Source organism: Macaca nemestrina, chromosome 6 (genome assembly GCF_043159975.1).
Source record: "Macaca nemestrina isolate mMacNem1 chromosome 6, mMacNem.hap1, whole genome shotgun sequence".
NCBI lineage: Eukaryota > Metazoa > Chordata > Mammalia > Primates > Cercopithecidae > Macaca > Macaca nemestrina.
Genome location: NC_092130.1, coordinates 28,350,628 through 28,367,890, shown reverse-complemented (window position 1 = coordinate 28,367,890; position 17,263 = coordinate 28,350,628). Strand labels below are relative to the sequence as shown.

General features: G+C 42.6%; 1 protein-coding gene across 2 annotated transcripts in view; it reads left to right on the top strand.

The window, feature by feature from the left end:
• The first annotated feature begins 4,235 nt into the window (after nucleotides 1-4,235).
• LOC105466835 (platelet-derived growth factor receptor-like protein) overlaps nucleotides 4,236-17,263 on the top strand; it is a 359,309-nt gene continuing 346,281 nt past the window's right edge. The window contains exon 1 of one of the 2 annotated variants that reach the window (XR_011624564.1): nucleotides 4,236-4,417. The gene's annotated coding sequence lies outside the window, so the exon portion shown is untranslated. The remainder of the gene's footprint in view (nucleotides 4,418-17,263) is intronic. The other variant, XR_011624565.1, reaches the window with a different exon arrangement.

The following is a 17,263-nucleotide window of genomic DNA, read 5'->3' as shown; positions in this document are numbered from 1 at the left end:
AGGTCGGGCAGGAATATTTGCATACAATTTCAAGTGTGTAAGAGATAGTTTTTGGATGAAAGATATTTAAGGAAGTTACTTGGCATTAAGTGAGCATTTACTATGTGCTGGGCAATGTGCTACAACATTTTCTACTCATTGTCTCATGAAATTTTTAAAATAATTTTAAGAGGGAGATCAAATGATCCCCACTTAATAGACTGGAAAACTGAGGCTGAGGGTTGACATACCTAGCCCAAGATCTCCCAGCAGAAGAGTGAAGGTACTGAGACTGGTCTCCATGTGTGATTATATGGAGCTGGCAGACATAGCACATCAGGCACTGCTGCCTTCACCTGGGAAGCTTTCCTTGATCTCCTATCTGTGCTCCCAGTGCCATGTGGCTCCCCCATTCCAGGATGTATGACACTATATTGCAGTTGCTTGTGTAGTCTTCTGCCTCCTCAACTAGACGCTGAGCCCGAGGAAGGCAGGGACTGTGTGTTTCCTGTTCACTGATGTATCATCACACCTGACACAGGACTGATACTGAGTGGGTGCCTGCAAATGTCTGTTAATTAAATGAATGAATAAATGAGTATAATGGGCATTCGTATGGCTCCAAGCATTCACCTTGAATCTAAGGGGAAGGAAAATGATATTCTTTTCACCAGTAGCAAATTCCTCTGCTACCAAGGAATCCTTGGGAAAAGAGGAAAAAGGAAGTGGGAGAGCCTGAGTGGATTTCAATTGGGAAAACAAGGCAAGAGGATATATTATGTAATTTGAAAAAGAAGTGGGAAAAAAAGTTGCATGCCATATATTTGTTTCCAATTAATCCAACATTTATCCAATTTTAGTCTTTTGTATCTTTGTGATTGTTGTCATATCTGTGAATCACCTATATTATTTGCTTAATATTTTCCTTAACATTGGCCCACCTTTAAAACGTACATGTATTTATTTTAAAAGGAATCCTCATAACACTACAATAAATGGGAAGCCATGATCACTTGCTTTAAAAAGTAGATGATGTGAAAACAAGTATAACAAAAACAGAAAAAGTAATTACATTCTAGCAGATACTGTTCCCTGATAAAGGACCAGGGCTGGAGACTGCTTTTTTTGTTTAACAAGGATGATTAAGAAAGTGGTAGGACAGGGTTAAAGACACACTAGCACCAAACTGAGGCTTATTGGAAAGTAAATATCTTCCTCACTAAATGGCTCCGTGTGATTTAATGCATCTGTGTCTTAAAATCATCTCCTGTACCATGTAAAGTCATTGTTACGTTGATTGGAATATGCTGAGTCGGTGGAAGTAGGCCTGCTCTCCTTGGGTGTGATATCTTAGACAATTCTGCGAAAAGCTATCTTTCTCTTGAAAAACAGAGGATGGTTTATTTCTTCCTGTCTTCACTCACAGCTCTGTTCCTGTGAGTGAAGGGAGGGAAGAGGACAGAGGCAAGCTGCCAATGGTCAGTGCCCTTCAGTTCGGAGCCACCTCTGCTCCAAGTCTTAAGAGGGTCCCCCTAGGCCATCACCTGGAGGTGAGCAGCCATCCCAGGCTGGAGCAGGTAAATCAGGGGGTCTTGGAACCTCTGCAAACAAAGCAAATCTACTTGAAGTCACCTTTTCAGCCTAGAACATTTTATTCTAGTGAAATCTCTCTCCTGCCCCAATTCACTCACTGCAAAAACCAACATAATTTATCTTCTGGAGGGAAGGGTGCAGACTTCAGCTTGGGTTTTTTTTTTTTTTTTTTTTTTTTTTTTTTTGGCTCAAGCAACTGCTCAGCCTAAATCATTGGAAGAAAAAGTAGGGGAAAGAAGGCTAGAGCAAGTTGCCAAATTGCAAGTTTGGAAATAAAAATCAACATGGGCATTATCTTAAAGGTTAGGGAGAAGATGGCCTCAGTGGTTTTGAGAGGCAGGAAAGGTTTCCCTATCAATGTGCTCTTTGCCCCATTTCTTTTGGAATCACAGACTTTTTTTCTTTTAGGATCAGGAGATCTTGGAGTTATAGATGCCCCCTTTTAGGAAGTGAGGGGGCTAATATTTGCTGAACACTATGTGCCTGGAAGGGTGCAGGGCATGCCCCCCATAGTTCTCATCTTCTCAATAACCCAAAGAGGGAGGGGAAGGGTCAGCCACATCTCACAGATCAGAAACACCTTGTCCAACGTCACAGAGACTCTAAATAGCAGAGCCAGGACTGGACTGAACTATCCTGATTCTGAAACCTATGTTATTTATATTGCTACCCTCCAAGGATCATGGGAATAGAACTAGAGATTTAAAAGGAACATTGATGCCTCTATTTAATGTTCTGTCCACACAGGATGTGCTCCAGAGTCCCAAAAGATTCTTCTTCTATGTGACTCATTGTCCTGTGGAGCCAACCCATTTTACTGATGAAGGACATAATTGTTAATGGACTTTTACTGAAGTGAGTGTTACCTCTTTTCTTATGCTCCATGGACATCTCATCAAGGACCCTTGAAGTGAGGTTACCATTCTTAACGCCCACAGCAAAGGGATCCCAGGAGACTGGACACTGAAGAATCTCATCTTGTATAAAGACCGACCAAGATATGATGGTTTTCCTTTCAAACCTATAAACCCTATGGGATTCATTTCATTCTTTTCCTGCTGCCAGGATATTTAACAAGTATTTCCTTGACTAAGGAAGACATTCATTGCAGAGCAGATGAGAGGACTCCAAGGTGACTTATTTAGGCCATGCAGGGGTGAAAGGCCTATGTTAGGTCAGGCCAAAGGTGCTCACTCCCTGAGATGGGCAAACAACTTGGCTAAGACACCAAAAGATCACAGCCTTCTCATTAAGGCTCTGTGCAGATGGTGGCACCCACCCTTCCTGCATGTGGTGTTTGTCTGCAGAGGCTGAGGACACGCTAGGGCAGAAGCCAGATGGCTGGGATTTTCCAGGCTGTCTGTCCAGTGAGTTAGTCCCCTCTTAGGGGCTTTTGGGTGCTGCAGAGGATGTTTCTGGTGAAGAGAGGCTAAAGGGAGGAGACCTGGGTTTTTGTTCTTTGTGCTAATTTATTCTGTTATCTTGGTCCAGACCTTCCTCTCTCTAGCCCTTAGTTTCATTTTCCCTAAGAAGGAGATGTCAGTACTATCTCTTTCAGACTCTAAAAAAAAGAAACACACACTAAGTCTCCATCCTGCATTGGCTACTTACAATGTGCAGCATGGGCTAAGCACAGGAGCTGCATGCCCTCCGCTGGAGTGAAGACCATCGTCAGTATTTGCTCCCTGGGGCTTACCAGCTCCTCTTCCCTGGATCCTGACTGTTGGCTTCAATTCATGGCCACTCTCTGCTCTCCTCCCTGATCCCTGGTGGTGGCCCATGACTACAGTTGTTGATACTGGCTGTGCCGCCTCTGGGAGATATTCTGGTCTTGGTGCTAAGACTTACAAGCTGGGCCTGGGGACTGTTGGACCTGAGGTCCTGGAATGACCACTTAGTGGGTGCATTGCTTTAGCAGGTTTCCTAACTTACAGACTTATTGTCTTCTTTTAAGACTTCACCCTTTTTATATCTAGGGGTTGTTGTGAACCTGAACATGAGATGAAAAATGAGGAAGCTGTTTGTAAAGAATCCTGAAAATATGAGGCAGTGCAGTGGGGGTGATTAGGAATGAAGATCTGGCTGGGACAGACTGCCTGGGTTTGAATCTTGTCCCTGTTGCTTCTGAGCTTGTGACTGGGGACAAGTAAACTTACTGTCTGAGTAAGAGGATGCTAGTACTCACCTCACAGGACTTTTGTGAGGATTAACATTTATCTACAGTAAGTACTGAGAACAGAGCTTGACATAGAGCTAGAACTCAATAAAACTGTTCTTGCCCTTACTGTTGTGTTTTTATTACTGTTAGTGTAGGCTGCAGCCTATGTAGAGAGGGAATCTTCAGTGGGGATAGAAAGGATGAAGCAGGCAAGACTTCCTGAAGGAGGGAGGCTTTAGCTGGTTTTTGGAGTCTGGCTAGAGGGAAATTCTAGAGGGAAGGGTGTAAACAAATGCCAAAATTGGAATGTTGGCAGTGTTGGAGGGAGAAAGATGCCCTAGGGAGAAATTTAGCTCAGCAATACTGAGTTATTGAGTGAGTACAGCTTTTCTTCTGGGGCTCACACTTATGTGTGGGATGCTGCTATGGTCTGAATGTGCCTTCTCAAAACTCCTATGTTGAAACTTGATAGTATTAAGAGGTCGGGGATTTTGGGAAGTAAGTCATGAGGGCTCTGCCCTCATGCATGGGATTAGCATCCTTTAAAAGAGGCTGAAGGGAGCCTGTTTGTCCCTTCCACCATGTGGGGACACAGCTAGAATGCACTGTCTTTGAAGCATTGAGCAGACCCTCACCAGACACCCAATCTGCTGGTTCCTGGATCTTGGACTTCCCAGCCTCCTAACTGTGAGCAGTACTTTTCTGTTGTTTATAAGTTACCCAGTCTATAGTAATGCATTATAGCAGACTAAACAGACTAAGACAGGTGCCTTTTCGCTTTACTCAGTTGAAGTCAGGCTCTCTCTGACCCCATTTGGGGGGAAATGTGGAGCAGGAGGAGAGCAAGGGCTTTGCATTCAGACAGACCTAGGTTTGAATGCTGGCTTTGCTCCTCACTGGCAGAGAGTCTTTGAGTTAATTGTTAACCTTAACCTTCTTGAGTCTCAGTTTTCTCACTTGTAGAGATGTTGAGGGAATTAATTTAAATGAAAAGATTCTTCCCTCCTCCCTTTCCCCCTTCCTCTCTCCCTCCTTCCTTCTTTCTCATCCCCACCTCTCTCCATTCACTCTCTGGGAGACAGAATCTCTGGCTGCTCCTACAGCTGCCACCTATGAGCACAGCTGGTTGCCAACTCTGGCAGGGTGCCAGGGAGATGGTGCCATGGGAAAAAATTGTAAGTGCCATTGGAACAAGGAACATTTCATAGAATCAGAAAGGTCCAAAAGGTATGGGTCACAAGCAGGCAGGCTCGTAAGAATTTTGTTTTGCTGTGTTCTTTGTTACACCCTCCCAGAGTTTTAGCCAGGAGATAGTGTGAGCAGCTTAGCAACTTTGCCATCTGCCCACCCATTATGTATGTGTGTAAACTGCCTCAGTCACTTAAATTTGTGCACTCTGATATAGCTCATTCTTCTTATAGACAAGGAAGCTGAGGTTGAGAGAGCAGGAGTGACTTGCCCAAGCCATGCAGTGGCTGGGCTAGACACCTGCATCCTTAAACCTGAGCTCATTTCCTCATACAGAAAACAGCGTCAAAAGCAGTGGGATAGGTGTTGTGATGTGGGAAGATGCTTTGCAGTAAAAAGGGAATTTGTTTAATAGGTGAGGTCAGTTTTTCTTAGATTGTTTTGACTGTTCAGTCCAGAATGAGAGTTCCTGTTTTGGATCATGTTCATAAAATCCTGCGGATTGGATGATTCTCACCATCCTTTTAGGCTTGATGAAAAAGATAAAAAAATAATCACAGGCTCTGAATTTTCCTGAGAAACTGTGGCTTCAGCTCCCCTACCTCCTTCAGGGCCCCTCCCAAGGGTGAGTTTTTAAGCATGATGAATTACTGTGGTCAGCTGCGGCAGCATGCCATGCCCAGGGGAGTGGAGCCCTCGGCTCCTTGGCCAGCCTGTGTCCCTCTAGCAGGCCAGTCTGCTGCACACGTTCCTGCACAGACACTGTCACTGCTGCAGCATTTCCTCTGTCCCAACAGAGGCATCACAAATCTCTGAGAGGAACACGTCCACTTCCTGGCCTGGTAGAGCAGAGAGCAGAGGTGGATATTGCAGATAGTTGGGAGAAATTGCTTCTGGTTGCCTGGAGCTTGAATTCCCTCCACTGGACTTGGTTGTTAGGTTTTGCATTGTTTCCTATAGAATGAGCTCAATTGGAGGCCATGCTATAGACACACTTGGGGCTGGTCATTCTGTCCCATAGACACAGCCAATTCTTTGCCATTCATTTAGCAAGTATTTCTTGAGCCTCTAATCTCATGCTATATGCTTTGGGGGATACAGAATTGCAGATAAGTTTCTGTCTTCCATAGTTACCTTCTAGTTGAAGAACATGTACCAAAGTTAAATAATGTTATAAGCCTCTGGGAGAGACATCACTAGGTAGACATCAATGTATACAGTAAATGTTTATTAACTGCCTACTGTATACTGTGAGCTAGGCATTGGTTTATCATTGGCTGAAGTTCACTGGTCAGGGTGCACGAGGGTTCTGGGAAAAGAAAAAATCTCAGTGGGGTGCAAAGTTTTATTATTCTAATAGCAGCTAAGATTTATTTATCCCCTGCATGGTATTAAACATATTATGTAGATACCAATATTTATCTTGTGGAGGAGGGACAATCACCATCTCACTTTACAGGTGGGCCCAAGAGTCCAAGAACTTCCCCTAAGTTGGTGATCCCAGTGATCCAGTGCTGGGATCAAACCCCACATCTATCTGAGTCCAAGGTAGCAATCCCTAAAGGCTTGGCTCTTCTAATGGGTACTGAGCTGGAATTTGAAGAAGAAGCAGATCCAAGAAGGAAGGATTCTCATGGGTTGAACAACCTCAGAGCTTTGAACTTTGCTAAATAGTTCAAGGTTCCCTTCAATTCTTAAGATAAGAGAAAACTGGTACCAACATAACCTTCTAAATTGCCCTTCCAGATGGGCCAGCTGTTCAAAGCAAGAACATTACCTCCTCCATTATTAAACTTATTCCTGTAGAAGAATAAGCAAAAAGTGACTCCATCTTCCCAAGTGCATTTTCTCTATACACCATATTAGGTCCTGTAGGCTGCCTCCTCCGCCCGGGTACTACCTGCATGAACTTGATATGAGCTTTATTAGGACTTAGTTTCTTTATAATTGGGTATGATAATTACCTTTGAGGTATTGTGAAGATCAAATAAGATAATATTAAACACACAGTTTCTAGAACAGAGGAAGTACTCAAATAAATTTGCTTTGCTTAATTATTACTCTGTACATTATATTTTGCTTATATTTTGACCTCCTTGCCAGACTCTAACCTTCCCATGGTATTTTTTTTTTAACCTCATGAAATGTAATTTGAGGCCTGAAATACAGTATGAGGCAAAACTGATTGGACATCTAAGAAGGGGTTTTCATATTTACATTGGGTGATGCTGAGTAGGAGCTCAGTTAGCCATTAGCTTCCTGCGTGTCAGTTATGTTTTCATTTGTTCACTTTTACGCTTGCCCCCTCTCACCAATCATCAACTCATTTCCTACTAGGGATGAATAATGGTGCCAGGAATTAAAAAGAAGTTATAGCGGAGATGCTTAAAACTACAAAAAAGTAGAGAGAATAATATAATACTATTACCCAGTTTTAGCAATTATCAACATTTTGCTAATCTTACTTTAACTATTTTTTTAAAACTGGAGTATTTTAAAGTAAATGCCAGAATCATGTCATTCTACCTATAAATGCTTCATATGTAGCTTTAATTAATAAGGACTTCAGATTCTTTGTGCCTAGCAGCATTTCCAATAATCCTGAATAGCATTGGTAACTAGTCATACTTAACACTTCCCAGATTGATTCGAAAATTGCCTTTTAATAATTGCTTCATTGAAATCAGGATTTAAACAAGGTTCATGCATTGTATTGGGTAATTATGTCTCTTAAGTCTCCTTTATTTTTTAATGGTGTCCCCTTCTTCCCACCTTTTAATACCATTGGCTTGTTAGAGAAATTGGTTCTTTTGTAGATTATGAATTTAGTTGATTACTTCTTCCTGGTGTTATTTCAGTTTTTCTTTTATCCCTTCTTGTTATTTAAGTTGTTCTTTTATCTCCAGTATTTTCTATAAAGTGGCAGTAAGTTTAGAGTATGATTATATTCAGGCTCCATTTTTTAGCTAGATGACTTTGTACATATTGTGAGTATTGTACTTCCTTTTCTACCACATTCTGGGTGTGTAATGTTAAGTCATCCTAATCTGCATGATGTCAATCTGGTCCCACCATGGCAAAGTTCTCCAGTCAACCTTTCACCTAATGAGTCTGGCATGCCCTGATCATCCTGTCTAGGTCCATCTTTTCATTAGTGGTTGCAAAATGGTGATTTTTCTAACTCCTTTGTTCTTTCCAGGCCTTTTTTTTTCTTTTTTCTATTTTTTCAGGCCATCTTTTGATTTCCTCTTCTATCCTAATCTTTTTTCTTTTTTAACAGAACCTAGGAACATTCAAAAGTGAACATGTATGGGGGTTACCAAATTTAGTTTGTGGATTGGAGCTGGACTGGCTACATAAAAATCAATGTGATGTTTATAAAAATACAGATTTCAGGATTCCACTCCTGTGGATTCTGACCCAAGAGGTGGGGAGAAAGAATAGGAAGGGTTCTTTGTTTTTAAATCAAGTTGATAAAATGTAACCAGTCCAAAAGAGGGGGAGTTTTAAAATCCACCATCTAATATTGCAAGAGATGAAGTTTGCTACCACATTTGCATGTCCTTTCTGAATAGGACACTAGGTTGGGGACAGGAGGGGTGAGAGGAGCTGAAATGAATTGGGAATGTCCCACGGATATTGTGGCCTCCATGCTGCCCCTTTCGTGGAATTTGTAGCTACACTTTCTTTGACTGATCCTGGTCTCCCTCATTGCATGAACCTCAGAAGCTTCAAACTGTATGGGTGTATGATTCCTTTGTACCTCTCTCCAGTCTAGATCTAATTACTACAAGCTGTTGGGACTTGAGCATGATGACAGAGGATTTTCTAGGATTATGTTCAACATGTGACATTCAATTACTGCTCCCCAGGAGGGTGGAGGTTAGCCAGGCAGGGAGCTGGTAGGGATGGATGGGATTTACAGATATGGACGGCAAGGGGCTCAATTTCTGGGGACGCTAGAGTCATGCTGCCTAAACTTTAGTGCCAGCTTGTTAAAAAGAAAATGCTGGAATCACAAATCTGACCATAGGTTTCAGTATGTCTAGGAAAGAACCCAGGAGTTAGCATTTTTTAACAATCTCAGTATTTAAAAGGATTAAATAAAGACTGCTCTGGTGGAAACAGGGACATGGAGTTAGTCCATTCAGCATAACCGCTTGCTTCTCTCATCAGACTTTAGGATGCCTGCCTCCTGACATCCACGCACAGCCACAAGCTTTCATAAAACCACTTTGAAAACCACTGGGCAGGGTGATGGCTGAAGTTTCTTCCCACTTTGACATTCAGTGATTCTGGGTTTGATCATGTGGCAGGGCCATGATAGTGCTCTCATCCTCACCGATACTGCCACATGACTGAGGCTAGGGGAGCAGAGCTCTCCCTCGCCTCATGCACCGTGAGTGGTTCAGAGGAGAGCTTGTAGCCCAGTTTAAGCTTGAGTCTCCTTTAAGAGGAGTAAGAGCCTCTTACTATCTCAGTGTTGTAAGAGAGAGGATCTTACTTGTCCTCGCAGATAAACATGAGCACAAACCCAAATCCTAGGTAGCTCTCTTCTAATGAACTTACAGGAGTGAGAATGCTGTAAGGCACCTCATCCTGCTGAGAAGAAATCTAACCTAAATGCATGTCTGCTGATGGGGTGAGAGGGTGGGGTGGAGCTTTTCACGTTCCTACTTTAAACAATGCATGGTGCTGGGTGTTATGCAGTAAGGTAGGCACAACTCCTTCTTCAAGGAACTTATTTATTTGGGGAGATTCTGACATATGAAAAATTAATGAATTAACAATATGTGGCAGTATGGAGTGCAAAACTGATGCTATAAACAGAGAAGAGACTTTTGAGGAATACACTGATAAAGCTTAAAGAATAGATTGAATTTATTATTGTTCATAAAAAGGGGTATATTATATATATATATACACACATATATATACACACATATGCACACATAGTTGTTTATTAGAAAACACAGGTGCTGTGTCTCTTACAGAAATTTAATTCACATTAGTATAAGAGGAAATCTATTAGGGCATATAACTGAGAATTTCAGGGATCATTCCAGCTTTAGCCATGGCTGGATCCTGAAGCTCAGTGTCATTAGGGCTCTCTCTTCACTTCCTGGCTCTGTTTTCTGATCTGTCTTGCCTTCATTCTAAGAAAGGATTCCTTCATATTCTGGAAGCAGCATAATGAATCTCCCAGTAATTCTTGGCTAATTATGGTCTTTTTAGCTTGACATCCCAGAGGACAAGCAAGCTCCTCTCCCTTACAATGCTGAGACAGTAAGTCTTAGAGGAGATGAAAGCTCACTTTGGGCCATGAGCTCTCCTCTGAACCATTCGCTGTGCATGAGGGGAGGGAGGGCTCTGCTGGCCTAGCCTGAGTCATGTGGCAGTATTGGTGGCGATAAGAGCACTATCATTGCCCTGCCACAACTGTTTGGGTGGGATGGATTGTTCCTCAAAGGACAAGTAGCAGGTAGGCATGCAAATTCAATAGCTTTCTTCCCAAAACATGGAAATAAGAAGGAACAAAATCATAGGTAATCTAACACAGAGGAGGTACACACACACACTCATAACACACATACACACACACACCCTTGTGTGTATCCAGAAAGATGTTCATGCTACTTTAAGTGAAAAACTATAATAGAAACAGTTTATACAACAGCTCATTAAAAATTTTAGTGTGTTTATTCTATTTGAATTTGCATAAATATGTATGTGTTGAAAATATAAAACTGAAATGTACTATTTATTGTAAAGAGTTTTCCCCTTGACAATCATGAACGTCATTCCTTGTCATTAAATATCATGCTGTGTTACTCTTCTCAGGCCTGTGTTGTGTTAAGTGGTTGTAGGATGATTCGGCTGATACCAGGGCTCATTTAGGAAAGCTGGGCAGCATTGCTAGAGCAGGCATTGGGATCTGCTGTCCCTGCTTACTTGTACTTTAGGTCAGAGGATGTCTACCTGGCATCTCCTTTCTGGGTCCTTTCCGAAGGGACCCAGCTACTCAGTCCCAGGCAAGCTTGGGGAGTTGAGTAAACAGGAGTGTATCGACTACTTTTGAAATAGGAATCTCAAGGCCCAGGCATTTATATATAGCCTTTGTCTCAGCAGCCCTGTGTGTAGCTGGCATTTCTGTGGTCAAGGCAGAAAAGATCAGGGACAAGTCAAAGCTGCAGGAATTTGTTGAAGGAAAGTAGGTTGTTTCAAAGCTGAGGTTTGGATTTGGGCTTGACAGTAAACTAGCGTGACTCTAGAGAAGCTGCGTGTGCGCCAAGGCTGCTGTTGTCTCATCTCTCTGCTGGGACTGTTGCAGGTGAAGCAGCTGCAGATGCCATGGACGAGGGGAGGGAAGCACACTTGGGCTGAGATGACTGCCTTTGCAGTGGCCTCGCTGACAGCGCTGCAGCTCCAATGGAACATCTCCTGGATACTGTGTTGGTCTAGTGGAGGGCACAGTTTTGGTGGGTCCCCCCACTTCACTTCTGGGGAAGACTGACCTATTCATTAAGATGCCCTACCCAACACATACGGTGAGGCGCTTAGAGAAACGGGGGTGCTTCTCTCCAACCTCATAGTAGTGCCTTCCAAACTAAAAAATGTAAAGAAGAAAAGAAAAAAGAATAGGTAGGAGGTGGGTCCCTTTCTTTAAAGGAAATTGTACTTGGGTAGAAAAACACAGGGTTGCTGGTAAAGGCCCTGTGGGTACGTCTACCTGGGTGTGACTCCTGCTCCACTTCCTGCTGGATGGCTTTGAACAAGTGACTTAACCTTTCTAACCTTCAGTTTCCTCATCTCTATAATGGGAAAAAGACTAACAGCTACCTCACAGTCTCTTGGGATTATTAAGTAAGATGATGCACATTAAAAATACTCACATGGAACCTGGTATTAAGTGCTCAATAAATGTTAGCTGATACTATTAACAGATATTAGAGCAAAACACAGACTTGCCTTGATTGGAGCAGAGGTAAGAATCCTGTCTTTTCTTGTCACTGTCACATTTTTGGAGTCTCAGGTATCTAGGGAGTTTGAAAGTTAATTTTTAGAACATTGTATATGATACACGTATAGTTACACATGGAAAGAGGAACAAGCCATACTAGCATGTCATATTAGAAATCGCAGCTTGCGCAACATGATAAGATCCTGACTGTACAAAGAAAAGAATGAAAAAAATTAGCTGGATGTGGTGGCACATGCTTGTAGTCCCAGCTACTTAGGAAGCTGAGGTGGGAGGATCACTGGAGCCTGGGAGGTTGAGGCTGCAGTGAGCTGTGATCAACCACTATACTTTAGCCTGGGTGACAGAGCCGGACCCTGTCAAAAAATAAATAAATAAATAAATAAATATATAAAAGTGCACTAAACTGGAACTATGAGTCCTGCATTCTAGTCTTGATTCTGTCATAAACTCACTTGAAGACTTTGAGTTACTTCACTTCTCTGGGCCTCAGTTTTCCCATTTGAAAAATGGACTCTTAGGTAGCTGGTCTTTAGACTATATCCTGGTGAACTCAGGTTTCAGAGAGGTGCTGGTGATTGCTAGGGGACTGGAGGGGATTATAGGATTACACTAATTATAACCAGCTGTGCTAGCTGTTTTCTGAGGGTTCTTGCATCTCTTGCATGGTACAACACGAGACTGGGAATCCAGGGGGGCAATTCTGTCTTCTTATCCTAGCATTGTTTTGATGATGGCTTGCATAATCTCATTTTAAAGATGAGCCACGTCAGACTCAAAGGGCTCAAGCAGTAGCCCCAAAGACCAGTAGCTGGTGCCAAGGCTCAATATGTATTCTGGAAAAACACCTCCTATTCCAGTGCTCATTTCACTCCATTGCTTTACCTTTTGTAACTCCTGGACACTGCATTTTATAAAATGAGGCTGACACAGGCTGGGTGAATTCAGTGTTCCTGATAAGCCACCCATCCTAAAATAACACCATCTCACTGTGCTCACATCTCAGATACATTTGTCACAAAAGAAGGGCAGATAGACATTCAGCCTTCATTTGACCTTTAAATTACCTCCTTTTTATCGGCTGTGGCTGATCAGCTGCTCTTTTTGAGAGCAGGTGGGTCGACATAAGATTGATTGGTTTTCTCTGCAGGGGAGTAACTTGGCCCTTTCCAACTCCCTGACCTGCAGAGGCCCTCTGAGCTCTGAGATCCTCAGCAAGAAACAAGAACATGGATTAACAAGGCAGAATGAGGGGACTCTGTGCCTGGATGCAGGAGAAGAAGAGAATAACCAGTGAGAACTCAGAAAGAAGACCCGTCCTTGGGACCTTGCACAAGTCCCTTAGTTTCTCCTGTCCCCAAATCCTAGGGTGTTTGTGACAATCAAATAAGAAGTCATGTAAGTAGATAGAAACTTGTGAGCCCAACGCAGGAAGTTTTGGACTTGGAAACCATTGTGTTGTGGTGGAAAAAGTGTGAGCTTTGATCTAGTACCAAAGATGGGTTTGAATCTCAGCCCTGGGGATATGTTTTGGCTGTGTCCCCACCTAAAGCTCATCTTGAATTGTAGCTCCCACAATTCCCACATGTCGTGGGAGGGACCCAGTGGCAGGTAATTGAATCATGGGGGCATGTCTTTTCTGTGCTGTTCTCACGATAGTGGATAAGTCGCCTGAGATCTGATGGTTTTATAAGCAGGAGTTTTCCTGCACAAGGTCTCTCTTTGCCTTCTGCCATCTGTGTAAGATGTGACTTGCTCCTCTCCTTCCACCATGATTGTGAGGCCTCCCCAGCCATGTGGAACTGTGAGTCCATTAAACCTCTTTCCTGTATAAATTACCCAGTCTTGGGTATATCTTTATTAGCAGCGTGAAAATGGACTAATACACCTGGCACTGACAAGAAAAAAAGGTTAAGGCAGTTGTGAACCCTTGAGCAGGTCACTAAACTCCTCTGTGCCTCAGTTTCTTCATCTGGAAAAAGGAAATAATAATAATGCTGAATGTGTAGGATTATCATTAAGTTAGGGTAATCAACATGCCTGGAACGTTATCTCATAGTCAGTGCTTAAAATGGTAATTTTTGTTACTGACATGGAAATGATTTTTAAAACAAAGGCCTCAGGGCTTATAAGGAGCAGTGATTATTTTATTGGTGAACAGGATGTTCTATTCCTGTTGGACCAACTGATAACAGTCACTTCATGAAGGATTTCAAGTGGGATAGAACACTGGAGTTTTCTTTGGTGGTTTTGTCTGGCGGGAGCTATTTAATTACATTCTGCTTAGAACGAACTAATTGTTGAACAGTGCAGCTGATCACACACTAGCTAAGAAGGCCATGTGGAAAAATATCTAGAGAGGTCCTAGCTATTTGGGAGCAAGCCCATCATAAGCCAATATGTGACCCGGCTGCTGATACAGATGAGCCACTCTTGGAGTGCATTAACAGAAGTAGCAAGCCTAAAATAAGGGAGGAGATGGTCCTTCTGCATTCTCTTCTGGCTGGGATACACTTAGAAATATGGGTTCAGTTCTCCAAGAGTCTCATCGTCAAACCTGAGTGTTCTGAAGAATGTGAGTGACAGAGGAAGGATCTGGAGACCTTGCCATATGGAGAACAAGGAAAAGGATGAGAGACTTTTCCCCTGGAGGTGAGAACCTTCATGGTCATCAGTGACTTTAAATTTCTGAAGGGCTGCCACAGGGAAGGAGGAGATGTTGGAACACACCGTGGGTGAGTGGAGGTGGGGTCAGAGTCTAGCAAGCTTGTCCAACCCGCCTTGTTTTGTTGTTCTGTTTTGTTTTGTTTTAGACTTTTAGCAGCCTGAAGCCATGGTTTTTAGTTTCTGTCTCTAGTGAAATGTGGAAAAGAGGGATGAGGAAGGGGTTTTGCTGGCCCAACCAGAATCAGAAACTAAGAACCCATAATTGTATTATCTCCATTGGACACCCCTGGATGTCTTTTGGACAAAGTCACAAGGAGGAATACTCAATTTAGGAAGATGCTGAATTGGGCCATCTTGTGAGGCAATAAATCCCCTGGCAGCTGAGATATACAAACAGAGGCTAGCCAAAGTAAAGCAGTAGATGGTGAGGAGGTTGTGGGAACAGGATTTGATGTTAAATCTGGGTTTAAATACTGGTTCTGCTGTGTGGGCAAGAAGTAAACATCTCTGGATGTACTTGCCTTAGTGATGAAATGGAGACAGAGCTTACACTACTGGATTGTGAGGGGTTAAATGACATAATATATGTAAAACCCTTAACAGTTGCTCTTAGCATTATTTTGGTTACTTATCAAGGATGAGCTCACCAGGGTTTCCTTCCCACTCTACATTTCGGGATGCTATGAATGAAACAGGCCACTGCATTTCTCCTTGATTGTTCTTTGTTCTCCACTTCGAACCAATTGCCGTTTCATTGCATTTTGTTAATAATATAATTCTAGAGAAAGCTGGCCTGCCATGACTGTTTTTTAGTGTTTCTTCCTCATTAATTTAGATCTTCTCCAGCTGATGAACATTTTTGCTTAGAAGTTCATTAATTCTCCCCTCCCCCACTCACTCCAGCAATGCAATTTAAACAGCATTAATCCAGTATTTAGTGAGAAAATGGAGTTTTATAATGAGAAACACTCAGTTTGAGACAATCTTTTTTTCTCCTTAAACAACTTTTTAAAAAAATCCTAATTTAATGACGAATTATCATCATTTATGTTGGAAGAAGGTTTGAGAAGAGAGGGAATAATAGATGAGGGTTATGAAATTTTAGAGCCAGACGAACTCTCATCTGGCCTTTCGTTTTAAACATGAGGACCTGGGTCCCAGAAAGGTTGACTTATGGGCTCCAGGCCACTGAAGAGTGAACGGCAGAGCTGGATTGTGAACCTCTTCTTGCCATCCAAGTTACCTTCTGTCTGCTGGGGTGGTGGCAGGCTTGGGTCGTGTTCTCCCACTGTCTAGTCTGAGCTTGGCAAGTTTTTCAGCTTCAGTGAAGCTCAATTTTTTGATCTGTAAACTGCCCATGTAGTAATAGTTCCTCCCTTGTCAGTATTAGGGGTAGGTTAATGTAAGTAAAGCAATTACAAAATTGCTGGCATCTGGTAGGTATAGCAAGCCTGTTGAATGAAGAGACAATAATTTAAGGTCATTACTGTTTAGAGTTATAATTTACCTGAGTGCTTCCCATGTGCTGGGCCTTTGCTGAGCTCTTCCAAACCACCCTATGGATAATGGTTTTCAAGGGCTCTGGCTAGGATATATCCACCCTATGAGGTATTAGAATGGTGCAAAAGTAACTGCTGTTTCTTCCATTACTTTCAATGGCAAAGACCGCAATTACTTTTGCACCAACTTAATAGTCTAACATATTTCTACTATTATGAGAACTCTGGAACTTTTATTTCCCCATTCCTGTCTTGTTTGTTACCCCCTAAACATCATCCATTTCCTACAGGAATTAACAACGAAACCCTTAAAATGGAAAGTTATCGGGAAGCTGTTTGAGAACAGTGGAGTAGGCAGTTCCTGGGGGAGATGCCTGTTATTCTACAGTGAAGGGTGAAGATAACTCACAGTGTGGGGTGGGGCTCGGCAGCTGTGAGAAGCCAAGGGAAGCTGGGCGAATCACTGTGGGTACAGGAGGAGTCTGACTAATCATACCTTATACCAGTGGTTTTCCACTGGAGACAGTTTTGTCCCCTGGGAGACATTTGACAATGTCTGAAGACATTTTTGGTTTTCATGAGGGATGGGTGATACATGGGTGTGATACTGTTGTCTAGTGGGTAGAGACCAAGGATGCTGCCACATTCCCTTAAATGCACAGACCAGGCCCCCACAACAAAAAACTATGGCCCAAAATGTCAACAGTGCTGAGGTTGAGATACCCTGTCTTACACACATCCTATGATTTGGTCTTTATGACAAAGTATAAAGTATAAGGAAGGGAGCCGATATTTAATAAGGGTAATAGGATGTCTTCTGTGCCAGGCATTACATTGGGCTAGAGTCGGGAAGACAGATTTTAACTGCCTGATAACTTGATCAGTGGGTAGGAACCTCTTAGATCACTCTATTGACAAGGATTCTGAGGCACAGCAGGGAAGAAGGCTGCAATCAATGGGCTCCAGTGCTGCCACTTTTCAGCTGTGTAACATTGAGCAATTACTTACCCTTTCTGTTCCTCAATTTTCATGTCTATAAAATGCTGATGATAGGAGTATCTACGTTATTGAGTTGCCATGAGGATCAAATTAATTAAGAATTTAAAGAGCTTTTTGAATTATGCCTGCCGTGCAGTTAGTTATCATCATCCTCATTATCAGGAACAAAACAATCTTGCCACATGTTTACCATCTTTGTTT